This window comes from Leptodactylus fuscus, chromosome 7 (assembly GCF_031893055.1).
Source record: "Leptodactylus fuscus isolate aLepFus1 chromosome 7, aLepFus1.hap2, whole genome shotgun sequence".
Taxonomy (NCBI): Eukaryota; Metazoa; Chordata; class Amphibia; order Anura; family Leptodactylidae; genus Leptodactylus; species Leptodactylus fuscus.
In genome coordinates, this window is record NC_134271.1 from 151,919,452 (window position 1) to 151,934,066 (window position 14,615).

General features: G+C 44.6%; 1 protein-coding gene across 1 annotated transcript in view; it reads left to right on the top strand.

The window, feature by feature from the left end:
- The window catches only part of LOC142214343 (NACHT, LRR and PYD domains-containing protein 12-like), a 196,665-nt gene that overhangs the window by 94,071 nt on the left and 87,979 nt on the right, over window positions 1–14,615 (top strand). The gene's annotated exons all lie outside the window — the stretch shown is intronic.

A 14,615-nucleotide genomic window follows, 5' to 3' on the forward strand; every position in this document is an offset into this window, starting at 1 on the left:
CTCTTCCCTCGCTTGGTTCCTCTCCTCTTCTCCCCTCATAAGCACTGTATTGGAGCAGTGGCCATCTTGGTACACCCAAGTACCTCTAAACAAGCATTGAAGTGGCCATCTTGGTACGCCAATACAGCTTATTAAGGCGGCCATGTTGCTCCACCAGCTATGTTACAGACCCCACTGGCAGCCATCTTTCTAAACTTCTTTTAGACTGATTGCACACAGCCTGCATAGTGGAAATAACCTCTGTTACCCCAGCACTTTGTTCTCCCCTGCTTTACACAGAGGTCCAACACATTGCAGATACCGCTAGTTATGGATCTTGGCTATAACCGGCTGTGGACCCCTCTATATGTACTGCACTGGGACATATCTCTTCAGCTCTCCTCCCTCTTAAAGGAGCAGTCCACTTCACTGAGCACTGATAAGTGCCCGATATGCCTTCTGGAGCCTGGCCACAAGTCTACCTCCCTGATGTGAAAATGTCTCCAACTCCACCTCCATGGTCACCATCGCTTCCAAGGGACTACAGAAACTTAATGAGGAAACAATGCAACTGGTTATGAAAGAACTGGCTGACACAAAGCAAGATTTCCAGGGCACGGGCTCCAGAGCTGAGCATTTGGAAGATACTTGGGCATCGCTCCTGGCCCATGGTGATGACACTACTATGGCTCTTATCGGTTGTCAGGCTCATCTAAACTTAGAGGATGAGAATAACATGGGTAGATGGAACAACCTTCGCATAAGAGGTGTACCAGAAGACCTCCCCCATCTTAAACAAAGGCTATCACGAAGACAATTCTAAAATCTGTGGTAGGGGACAACCCGCCTCCTGATGTTCAGCCTGAGAGAGGTATAGGGCTCTGCACCCGAAATTTAAAGACAATGAACCCCCTAGGGACATCATTTGTAAACTATTGTCCTATCACTTCACAATCTCCTATAACTTAGTGGCAGCCAGAGCAACATCTGCCACCCAGATGACCTGCTGCCAGCATACCCCTCATGGAATTGGATCCTGCTACTACCAATAAGTATTTGGACACCCATGCAAATGAAGATATCTGCGGTGGAGATGTACGTCACACCATCCGCCGTTAAATAGGAAACAGCATTGGCATTAGTCACATGAAAGACGCAGGGGTGAACCTGGGCTTTCTGCCGCCTGAAGCGGCGTCAGAAAGCCGCCCCCCCCCCCAGAGGAGGGGCGGAGCTGAGGGTGCGGGCCACAAGAAAGGGGCGGGTTCGAGCAGAAGGGGGCGGGGTCGAGTGGAAAGGGGGCATGGCCGAGCGGAGCGAGCGGCGTTCGCAGGCAGAGAGCAGGCAGGGAGAAGACCTGTTCTCTGCCTGAGTGTGAGGGGCGGCCACTGGAGCAGCGCTGCGTCCAGCAGGGCCGCCCCAATACACCGCTCGCTTCCTGTGTCAGGCTGCAGACACGGTGACGCTAAGCCAGTCCAGGACAGCTAGGTCAGCAAAAATGCCGCCCTCCTGAGGCCCTGGCATAGCGCCGCCTGAAGCGGTTGCTTCAGGTCGCCTCATGGGAGGTGCGGCACTGGAAAGATGCCACGAAGTGCAGAGTTGTCCGATTTTGATAACGCGGTAATGGTGGGGTACCAGAGAAATGGTCGATCCCAAAGGGACATAGCAAGCGAACTGAATTACCCAAAATGGACAGTGGCCTATGTGATTACGAAGTGGAAGGTGAACGGTGATTGTCGGAATGTGCCCCAAGTCGGCAGACCCCCGAAAGTGGGAGATAGAGACCGATGGTTCACATACACCAGGAGTGTCACCAGGCATCCAGGAGTATTGTGTCGGTCAATCCCATCCGTAAGGAAGCATCTGCTGGGTCTACCAACAGTTGGATAGGAAGAAATGTTTGCTTGAAATCCCGAGTTCTCTTGCAGCACTGGGGGTGGTCCCCAGAGCTCAAATAGCACTGGGGACGTCCCCAATGCTGCGAGAGAAATCACCAGTGATGCCTCCATTTTCTTCAGGAACCTAGGGCAAAGTCGACTGCGCATGCCTACTGGTCACAAGAAAATGGCTGCTTACACAGTATTGTTTAAAGCCAACCCCGCAAGGAAACGCAAAGAAGACTCGTTCCTGAAGAAGATGGAGGCGGCGCTGGAGAGTTCTCTCTCAGCATTGGGGACGCAATCAGTGCTGTTTGAGCGCTAGGGACCGCCCCCAGTGCTGCAAGAGAACTCATTTGCATACCGATAAAAGTCAGGATTTCAAGCGAATGGAGGAACAGAGAAGACATTGAAAGGTAGGCGAAGACTAGCCTTTCTTAAGGCTATTCCTACGTGTCAACGAGACAAAAATTGAGATTTAATGATAGGATCCTTTTAAGCCCTCATATGGCCCTGAGAGAGGAAAAATAAAAAAAAACTGCTATGGGGTTTGGAATTTGGGGAGGTAAAAACTAAAATAAAAAAATATGATCGACAGGAAGAGATTAAGAGAAAAAAGTAGCTATCCTACCATATAGGGTTAAAATGATAGAGAACGATACGTGCAAATAACTTTTATCGGCTCCTCCCTTACCTCGCACTTTGTCCTTTCTTAAGATCCTGTATCTCTCTGCTCTGTTCACGGCTTTCAGGTAAGACATTTGCCATCTTATATACTACTAGCTGGTACCTGCGACTTCGTCTGCGGTGATTGTAGCAGTGGGTATATACAGGCGTGGGTAAGGTTTTCGTACTGTGTATAAGGGATGGGATATGAAATGTAAGTTTGTATCTTGTTTTTGCTGTCATTCAGAGAATACGTGAGACTTTTGTGTTGAAGTTACTTTGTATTTGAGCTGCTATATATACGGTGTTGGTATAAACTGTACATAGTGACTTTGGGACAGAAGTATTTGAAGTTAACCCTTTCCATGGCATTTTTTTGATTTTCGTTTTTCGTTTTTGACTCCCCTCCTTGTAAACCCCATAACTTTTTTTATTTCTCCGCTCCCAGAGCCATATGAGGTCTTAATTTTTCCTGGGACAATTTTTTCTTCATGATGCCACCATTATTTATTCTATATAATGTACTGGGAAGCAGGGAAAAAATTCTGAATGGGGTGGATTTGAAGAAAAAATGCATTTCTGCGACTTTCTTACGGGCTTTGGTTTTATGGCATTCACTGTGCTACCAAAATGACAGGTCCCCTGTATTCTGTGTTTCGTTACGATTGCGGGGATACCAAATTTATACGGTTTTATTGACATTTTGACCCCTTAAAAAAAATCAAAAACTGTGTTAAAAAATTTTTTTTTGAAAAGTCGCCATATTCTGACAGCCGTAACTTTTTTATACGTCCATGTACGGGGATGTATAGGGCGTCCTTTTTTGCGGGACCGGGTGTACTTTGTAGTTCTACCATTTTCGGGAAATGCTATTGCTTTGATCACTTTTTATTCAAATTTTTATCAGAATCAAAACAGTGAAAAAACGGCGGTTTTACACTTCATGATGACACTGCACACGGTAGACAAAGGAACATTCAGGTCTTTGGAGATGGACTTGTAGCCTTGAGATTGCTCATGCTTCCTCACAATTTTGCTTCTTAAGTCCTCAGACAGTTCTTTGGTCTTCTTTCTTTCTCCATGCTCAATGTGGTCACACAAGGACACAGGACAGAGGTTAAGTCAACTTTAATCCATTTCAACTGGCTGCAAGTGTGATTTAGTTATTGCCACCACCTGTTAGGTGCCTCAGGTAAGTAACAGGTGCTGTTAATTACACAAATTAGAGAAGCATCACATGATTTTTCAAACAGTGCCAATACTTTTGTCCACCTACTATCACATCCTCCAGCAATGCCTACATCTGCCTGAACACCGGATGTTGTGCAACGTCACCACATGCTGGAACTCAACATACCATATGTTGAGCAGGGTGTGTGAGCAGCAGAGACCTTTGATGGAGTACCATCTCCAAAACCCAAGGGTTCCTCAGAGTCAGCTACCTCAGTTTCTCAACCACAAGTGGCCATGGATGGCAGACTTATGTGAAATCCTATGGGTCTTTGAGAAGTCCACCAAGAGGGTCAGCTGTGATGATGCATTAGTGAGTGTAACCATCCCCCTCCTATGTGTGATGTGAGAATCCCTCATCCCAATCAGGGATAACGCATTGCACGTTGAGAAGTCCGGGATAGGAGCAGACCCATCACAGGTGGATACTCAGAGCACACTCCTGTCAGCTTCTCAGCATTGAATGACGGAGGAAGTGGAGGAGGATGAAGTGGCAGATGATATCATTCTCACACACAAGGCTAGCAGGGAAGCTCAGTGCATCCCATTGCTTCAGAGCAGATGGGGCGAAGGGGAGGAGGTAGAGGAGGAAATGGAGAGTGACCCTTCCGGTGGGGGCAGCAAAGTCATGCCCATTAACACTCTGGCACACATGGCTGACTTCATCTTGGGCTATTTTTCCAGTGACAAACGCATTGTACACATCACGGAGAGCAACCAATACTGGATTTTTGTAATCCTCGACCCCCGGTAAAAAATAACATCTCTTCTTTCATTCCGGTAGAGGGAATTGAATGGGAATTGGCGAGTTTGGCGAGGGGGTGCCAGTATGCCCACAAGTTAGCCTTTTTGGTGGGACAGAGTGTACACAAAGAACCACATCTGTCACTTGCTGAGCGACTCCTCTACTTGTAACTTCATAATAGAACCTGCGTGTGTATGTTTTCTTTTCAGATCAAGTTTAATCTCTGTTTCCTATCGTCACAATTTTTGAAAAATGAAAACTGGTCAACAATTTAGTGTAGTTCTGTTTTCTCATAGTATGTTAGATCATCAATAGAATATAAATATCAATAGAATATAAATAGATTAGAGTTAGAATATCAATATATTTGTATTTGATTTATTGAGAGTCACTGAAGAATGGCATGTACAGGGGTGAACCTGCCCCTCTCGCCGCCCGAAGCGAACGACAGAAAGCTGTTCCCCCCCCCCTCAGGGAGGAGGGGGCATGGTGGAGCGGGCAGGGCTTAGCGAAGGGGGCGGGGCTTGGTGCCGTTCGCAGGCAGAGAGCAGGCATGGAGAAGACCTGCTCTCTGCCTGAGCGTGAGGGGAGGCTGCTGGAGCAGCGCTGCTTCAGCGGCCTCCCCAATCCACCACTCCGTGCTAAGCCAGTCCAGGACAGCTTGTCCTGGACTGGCTTAGGTAAGAAAAAATGCTGCCCTCCCTGGGGCCCTGCCATAGGTCGCCTCATGGGAGGTGCGGCGCTGGGCATGTGGACAAGTTTTTCTTCAAAGATAATTTTGGAATTTTTAAGGACTGGTGTTTTATAGTAAGTCTTCTCTTCTCAGAGCCCTTAGGCCCTTGATGTGAGTTGAGCCTTGCACCGGCAGAGTATTAGGCCCTTTAAGTGAGTTCAGCCTTACACCAACAGAGTATTAGGCTCTTTAAGTGAGTTCAGCTGTACACCGGCAGGGTTTCAGGCCCTTTAAGTGAGTTGAGCCTTGCACCGGCAGAGTTTTTGGCGAGTTTGGCGAGGGGGTGTCAGTACGCTCACAAATTAGCCTTTTTGGTGGGACAGAGTGTACATAAAGAACCACATCTGTCACTTGCTGATCGACTCTTCTACTTATAACTTCATAATAGAACCTGCGTGTGTATGTTTTCTTTTGAGTTCAAGTTCGATTTCTGTTTGATATCTTGTCACAATTTTTGTCACAGTTTTTGGCCATTGGGGTGAGTTGAGCCTTGCATCAGCAGAGTATTAGGCCCTTGAAGTAAGTTGAGCCTTGTAGGAGAAGAGTATTAGGTTCTTGGGGTGAGTTGAGCCTTTTAGGAGCATAATATTAGGCCCTTGAGGTGAGCTTTAACCGGTTAAGGACCAGGCCCAGAAGTACATTAAGGACCGGGCCTCTTTTTTCAAAACTGACATGTGTCACTTTAAATGGCAATAACTTTGAGACGCTTTAACTTACACAAGTGATTTTGAAATTGTTTTTTCGTAACACATTATACTTCATGTTAGTGGTAAACACTAATCAATATTTTTGTATTTATTTATAAAAAAAACTAGCAAATTTGATGGAAATTTGGAAAAAATTGCAATTTTCAAAATGTGAAATTCTCTGCTTTTCAGGCAGATAGTCATACCATCCAAATACATGAATAAAAATTATCTCCCATATCTCTGCTTTATATCGGCATCATCTTTTGATTGTCTTTTAATTTATTTAGGCTGTTACCAGGCTTACAAGTGTAACAGCGATTTTCCAGATTTACAAGAAAATTCCTCAAACTAATTTTTTAGGGAACACTTCAGTTCTGAAAGGAATTATAAAGGCCTATATAATAGAAACCCCCATAAATCACCCCATTTTCAAAACTACACCCCTCAAATTATTCAAAACAGCATTTGGGATGTTTGTTAACCCTTTAAGCATTTCATAAGAATAAAAATAATATGGAGGTCAAATTTAGACATTTCATTTTTTTTCACTAATACATTCATTTAGACCTAAAATTAACACATTCACAAAGGGTTAAAGGAGAAAATGCATCTCACATTTTGTTATGCAATTTCTCCCGTGCACAGAAATACCCCACATGTGGGTGTAAACTGATTTTTGGGCACACGGCAGTGCACGAAAGGGAAGGAGTGACACTGGGTGTGTGAACAGCATATTTTGCTGGAATAATTTTCAGGCACCATGTCACATTTGCAGAGCCCTTAGCATACCAAAACAATGGAAACCCCCCAAAAGTGACCCCATTTTAGAATCTACACCCCTCACGGAATTCATCAAGGGGTATAGTGAGCATTTAGACCGTACAGTTGTTTCACAGATTTTACTAACATTAGAATGTGTAAGAGAAAAATTACTAAAATGTCACTTTATCCCCAAAGTTTTCATTTTCACAAGGGGTTAAAGGAGTAAAAGCCCCCCAAAGTTTGTTAAACAATTTATCCTGAACACGGCAATACCCCATATGTGGCCATATTCTGCTGTATGGGAACATGGCGGGGCTCAGAATGGAAGGAGCGCTATTTGGCTTTTGGATGGCAGATTTTGCTGGAATAATTTTTAGGTGCCATGTCGCATTTGCAGAGCCCCTAGAGAACCAATACAGTGGAAACCCCCTAAAAGTGACCCCATTTTGGAAACTACACCCCCCACAAAACATATCAAAGGGTAGAGTGAGCATTTTGACCCTACAGCTGTTTCACAGATTTTATTAACATTGGGACATGAAAATGAAAATTTACTTTTTTTTCCAACAAACTGTCAATTTAGCCCCAAATTTTTCATTTTCACAAGAGGATAAAGGAAAAAAAGCTCCCTAAAGTTCGTTACACAATTTCTCCTGAACACAGAAATGCCCCATATGTGGTCATAATCTACTGTATGGGAACATGGCAGGGCTCAGAATGGAAAGAGCGCTATTTGGCTTTTGAAGGGCAGATTTTGCTGGAATATTTTTCAGGTGCCATGTCGCATTTGCAGAGCCCCTAGTGTACCAATAAAGTGGAAACCCCCTAAAAGTGACCCCATTTTGGAAACTACACCCCTCATAGAATTTATCTAGGGGTTTGGTGAGCATTTTGGCCTCACAGCTGATTCACAGATTTTATTAACAATTGGACATAAAAATGAAAAATTACTTTTTTTTCCCAATAATCGTCCATTTAGCGCCATATTTTTAATTTTGCAAGTAGCTGAAGAATTAAAAGCCCCCCAGAGTTTGTTACACAATTTCTTCTTAACACGGCAATACCCCATATGTGGCCATAATCTGCTGTATGGGTATACGGTGGGGCTCAGAATGGAAAGAGCGCTATTTGGCTTTTAGAAAGCAGATGTGGCTGGAATAGTTCTCAGGTGCCATGTCGCATTAGCTGAGCCCCTAAAGTATCAATACAATGGAAACCCCCCATTGTGACCCCATTTTAGAAACTACACAGGTGACAGTAAACTGGAATTCACCAAGAAGTGACCCCATTTTGTAGGGACACTTTTAGGGCCTCTGCAAATGTGACGTGGTGTCCAAAAACAAAGAATATAAATCTGCACTCCAAAAGCACATATCGCTCCTTCACATCTGCGCCCTGCTGGGTACCCAAATAGCGGTGTATGCCCACATGTATGACACTGGTGTACCCCGGATAACGGACTTAATGCCATATGTGGGTATAAATGGCTGTTTGGGCACAGCCGGGCACAGAAGGGAAGGAGCGCTATTTTGGTTTTTGGAGCACAGTTTGGTTTTAGGACACCATGCCACTTTTGCAAAGCCCCTGAATTGTCAATGAAGTGGAATCCGCAGACATGTCACCCCATTTTGGACACTAGCCCACTCATGGGATTTATCAAGTGGTGTAGCGAGCATTTTTCACCCTTGAGTGTTGCATTTATTTAGTTTCCAGAAATGAAATCACAGCTGATAATGAGAAGTTAAAAATGAAAAATTTCCAGAGATTCGCCATTTTAGTGCCCGATATGTTGTGCCCAACTTATGTCAGCAGAGACACTCCATAAACTGGTAAGCGGGTATCCCGGGCACAACAGCTTTTAGAGCGTTCATCTCTGATACAAGGCGGGCACAACATATTACGCACTGAAATGACGGATTCCTGGAAAAATTGTCATTTTCACCTCTCACAATCAGCTGCGTATTCATTTATGGATAATAAGTTATAGCAACACTTGGGGGTTAAAAATGCTCTCTGTACCCCTGGAGAAATCCTTCAGGGGTGTAGTTTCCAAAATAAGGTCTCATATCAGGGGATTCCAAATTACTGGCGTTTCAGATCTACAAAAGTGTCATGGCATCCAAAAACCAAACCGTCTGTGCTCCAAAAACCCAATAACCCTTCTTCCCTTTTGCGTCCAGCTGTGCCCTAATATCAGTTTATACCCACATATAACATTACATCCGTTATCCCGGGTACACCAGTGTCATACATGTGTCATACATGTGGCATAAACTGCAGTTTGGACGTACAGCAGGGCGCAGAAGCGAAGGAGCGCGATGCGGCTTTTGGAGTACAGATTTTGATGTTTGGTATCTGGACGCCATGTCGTGTTTGTAGAGCCTGTAAGGTACCAGAAAAGTGGATTCCCCAAAGGAGTGACCCCATTTTGAAAACTGCACCTCTCAAAGAACTTATCAGGGGGTGTAGTGAGTATTAGTATCCCAGACGGGACTGCACAGCGGATGGTGAAGAGGGAATATATAAGCTGTGCGGAGGACATTGCAGACACCAAATTCCCTACTATGTCCCAGTAGCTCCTATGATTGGGGGAGTCACTCTGGGGGTCACTTTGGGGGTCACTTCTGGTGTTTTTTCGCTCATAAGCTGTAAATCTGGGGTGTCCCCTGATATCCGCTCACACAGCTTATATATTCCCTACCTGCCACACCCAGTTGTGTTCTAATAATTTGGCGATTTTGGGGGGTTTTGCCTTGACATTGCTAGATGCTATATTTTCTTTATTTTTCTGGTGACGTGGCCATATAAGGGCTTGTTGTTTGCAGGATGAGATGTATTTTGTAATGACACCATCTTTGGGTGCCTACAACTTACTGATTACATTTTATTAACTCTTTCTTGCTGGATTAAAAAAAAAAAAATCAATCCTGCATTGAGTTTTACATTTTAAATTTTTCGCCATGCAGCGTACAGCATAAGTAACATGTGGCCTTTATTCTGCGGGTCGGTACGGTTACGGCGATACCTCATTTATGTTATTTTTTTATGCGATACTAAGTCTGCAGAACAAAAACACATTTGGGGACATAAATCAGTGATTTTTGCATCGCCATCTTCTGAGAGACGTAACATTTTTATTTTTCAGTTGACAGTGTTGGTTGAGGGCTTATTTTTTGCGGGAAAATGTGCGCTTTTTATTGGCACTGTTGTGGGGTGAATATGACTTTTTGATCACTTTTTATAGCATATTTTGTAGGATGAGATGGCAAAAAATCATTATTTCCGGCGAGTTTTTTCTGTTTTTTTTTTCCGACGTTCACCGTGTACATTAAATATTATTTCAGTTTTATTGTACAGGTTGTTACGGACGCGGCGATACTAAATATGCATTGCTTTTTTTAATTTTTAGTGCTTTTTTTTATATAATTCATTTTGTATAGAAAAAAGGGATTTTTGGACTTTAGAACTTTATTACTTTTTTCATACACTTTATTTTTTTTTTTTTTTACTTTTTTTTTTACTTTTTCATGTGTCCCTTTAGGACACTTGAATCAGTTGATGCTTTGATGAAAGCACCAACTGATTCAGCACAGTAGCAGACAGGACACGAGCAGGACATGAGCCTGCTCGTGTCCTGTAAGCTGCAGAGGAAGTGAGACACATCGCTCACTTCCTCCACCGCCTGGCAGGATCACCAGGTATGTGGGGGCTCCGGTAGTCTGGGGTCACTGGCCAGACCCCAGACTACCTTGTACTGACATCGGCACCCCCCGATCTCGCCGCGGGGGGTGCCAATCGGGTTAACCTGTCGGCGGATCCCTTTCGATCGCGCCGTGATGTTTGACGGCGCGATCGAAAGGGTTAACATGTCCAGTCGGACTCAGTTCCGACTGGACGTTATGGAGGAAGGGGTTAGGTGTTAGTAACACCTAACCCCTGTCCCCCCCGCACCCCTCCCCCCGCCAGAAAGGTACCTAAAGGCCGGACGTATTTCGGCAATAGTCCAGTCTTTAGGTACCAGCACATGAGGCCGTAAATTTACGTACGGCGGTCCTCATGTGGTTAATGGGGTGTTTGGAAATGTCGTTTTTCACCGGTGATGATGGTGGTGAAGGAGGAGGACGAGGGGGAGGATGAACTTGTGAGCTTGAACAGAAACATGGAACTGTGTCTCGTCATTATGACTGAAGACGGGACATGCTGGTTGCGGGTCCACAACCACTTTGCACTTTGCAAATCGCAGCACGTCAATTATATCTATGGAAACGCCGGCGGCTTTCCTGTAGATACAATGCTAAGAGAAAGTCTGCAGAGGAAAACTGTGAACTTTCTATTAAAAGCGCTGCGGAAAGAACCGCAATGCGGTTCTTTAGCGCTGCAATTACAGCCAACTGTGTCATTTAAACCATGGGTGTGGAGAGTATTAAGACGATAGATCCAAAATGTGTCCCTCTGTTGCAGGCGAAGAAATCTGTCTGGGATTGAGCTTGGGACCTGTTCTATGGGCATGATTTTGGTGTCCTTGAAGTTACTGTTATGTGCTGTGCTATAATGTGCTAGTAGCCTTTATTTACATTGGCTCTGTGACTATTTACTCTACAATGAAAGGCTTGGACAATACATCCAACGTACTGTAGTTTACAGGGAGATTTGAGCCATGCTCGTTGCCAGACCAACCACACCCCTATTAGAATCTACACCCTTGTGAAGTTATTTATTTTCCATCTAGTTGTCGGTTCCTAAAGCTGGACAGCACGTTCTATATGTAAGTTACCGACACCTTTTGGTTCAATATATCGTAAGCTGCCAATCTGAGCTCACTCTAGATGACTCTTGTCCACTTCAAGCATTTTCTACTCCTAACAAATCATGTAATAAACATCTGTCTGTTGCTTATACGCCACGTTTGCTACAGTTGTTATGGGACCAAACCAACTATTGTCACTGACACTGATTTTATAGGATTATGAAACTCTTATCATGTCAATATGTAACTTAGGTGACGTATCAGTCCTATCCTTTTATTTTTGGATTTATTTGTACTTTCTTTTATCATTTTATTCTTGTTGTGTATTTTATGTTTTTATTGCAATTGTAAGCAGTGCGTTTTATTGTTCTTGTTTTATAGTGGCCTGAGGAAGACAACGCCCTGGCGTCGAAACACGTAGTCACCCTCTGCCTGTCTTTTTGGAACCAATAAACGAATAATAATTTATTTAAGTTTTGGTTTCCTTAGATTCCATCCAGTGGCGCTCCCATTCCATCCCGGTTTTTTGTTTTCTCTACTCCCATTGTCTCTTCCTGCCCTCTGGGTGAGTGTCCGGATAGGAGCTGACATTAAGCTATTTATCCTGATCTCGGACATTCATTGGGGCACCGGGCATTTTTCATTTTCATACTTGTACGTAAGATAGATATTTTATATATATTACACTAGCCTCTGCCCGTGACTTCGTCTACGTGTTGTTGGCATCGATGACCCGCCTATATTCAGCAAATTGCTGCTGTCAATGGTTGGCCTGCTCTGGCCTTTCAGCAGCTCTTAAGTTGTCCTACTGCTGAACCTGTTCCACATGCCATGCCTGTGATTGTTCTGGCATCTCAGCAGCTCTCTGGGATGTCATACAGTAAGCAGGAGATTATGAGTGCATGGACTAGCATCTTAGTAGTTTCTGGGGTGAGGAAGGAGTGGATTCGATGGATGTTCTTGAGTTGGAGGCGCAGGAAGTGTTGAGGGTTTGAACATGTGACTTGAAGGATTGGTCGGAGTTCAAGGTTACCCCAAAGCATTGAGCCCGTGGGACAGGGGTGAGTGTGGTTCCATTAATTTTGTTAGATGGATCAGGTAGAGGAGTCGTACGGGGTGGGGCGAAGATGATGAACTCTGTTTTCTCTATGTTGAGTTTGAGAAAGCGGGAGGAGAGAAAGGAGGCTACAGCTGATAAAAAAATCTGGAACTCTGACCAAAAGACAGGTAATGTCTGGTCCAAAGAGATATATTTGGGTGTTGTCAGCATAAGCAATGTTATTGAAAACCATGAGATTCTATGAATTGGCTTAGGCTGAGGGTGTAGATGAAGAACAGGAGGGGTCCTAGGATGGAGTCTTTGGGGACACCTATGGAGAAAGGGCGTGGTGAGGAGGTGGTATGCGAGTGGGAGACGCTGAATGTGCGGTCGGTGAGGTATGAGGAGATCCAGGAAAGGGCCAGGTCTGAGATACCAAGGGATGAGAGAGTTTCTAGCAAGAGGGAGCTCCAAGTCCACTGCAGAACCTCCAACACGGCTTTCAGGGCAGAGCTAGGCAGGCTCCCCTTATGTCTCATCATACAGAAGAAGGCACTAGCGTTCCAGGCGCACATTCAGGGCAGCAACCCCTACCACCACCAAGCATGGCTAAGCCACATAACTCAAAACAAACCTGACACCTCCCAACCAAACAACACCCAACCACCAAACCAAAAAGACCAACAGACGATGACCAAGGCCCAAATAAAGGTGACCACAGAGGCAAACAGAGAGCGGTACATTGAAGAATGGAGAAACGAAATAAATAACTCCAAGAAACTCACCATGTACCAATCTCTGCAAAGTGACTACACCATAGCCACCTACCTGGAGAGAATATGCCACCCCAAACACAGACAGACCCTGAGCCGGTACAGACTGAGCGCCCACAATCTAGAGATTGAAGTGGGGCGGCACAAGTAGTCATACAAGCCACTGCGACCAAGGGTGCCTAGACAACAAGGCCCATTTCCTACTACACTGCACCAAATACTCAACTGTGAGGGCAGTCTACTACCAAAGGCTATCTGCCCACATCCCAGACTTCATATCTGCAGACGAGAAGAGGAAACTCTACATCCTACTGAGAGAAGAAGAGGCCACTGTGGAGATCGCTGCCCAATACCTTTTTTTGCTTACTTATGGTAGAGTTGGAAGGGACCTCAAGGGCCATCGGGTCCAACCCCCTGCGAGTGCAGGTTTTCCTAAATCATCCCAGCTATATGTTTATCCAGATTCCGCTTGAAGATTTCCATTGATGGAGCGCCCACCACCTCCCGTGGCAGCCTATTCCACTCTCTCACTACCCTCACTGTCAGAAAGTTTTTCCTAATGTCTAATCTGTATCTCTTTCCGTTTAGTTTCATCCCATTGCTTCTTGTACTTCCTTGTGCTAATGAGAATAGGGGAGATCCCTCTGCACTGTGACTACCTTTCAGATATTTGTAGACTGCTATTAAATCTCCCCTCAGCCTTCTCTTCTGCAAACTAAACAATCCCAGTTCTTTTAGCCGCTCCTCATAGGACATGGTTTGCAGACCTTCCACCATTTTGGTTGCTCTTCTCTGGACTTGCTCCAATATATCGATGTCTTTCTTGAATTGAGGCGCCCAGAACTGTACACAGTATTCCAGGTGTGGTCTGACCAGGGAAGAGTACAGCGGAATAATGACCTCTCTTCATCTAGATTCAATGCTTGTCTTAATACAACCCAGAATTTTATTAGCCTTTTTTGCAGCAGCACCGCACTGTTGGCTCATGTTGAATTTGTGATCTACTATTATGCCCAAGTCCTTTTCCCCTATGCTATCACTTAGTTCTATTCCTCCCATACTATATATGTTTTTTACATTTCTGTTACCCAGATGTAGAACTTTGCATTTGTCCCTGTTAAATACCATTTTGTTGGCCTCAGCCCATTGTTCCAGTGTGTCTAAGTCATTTTGAATACACTCTCTCTCCTCTCTAGTGTTGGCTATTCCTCCTATCTTCGTATCATCTGCAAATTTTATGAGTTCCCCAATAATTCCATCGTCCAGATCATTTATAAAGATATTAAAAAGTACTGGGCCCAGAACAGAGCCCTGCGGCACCCTGCTTTTGACTTTCTTCCAGTTCGATGTGTAGCCATTTAGTATTACTCGTTGTGCC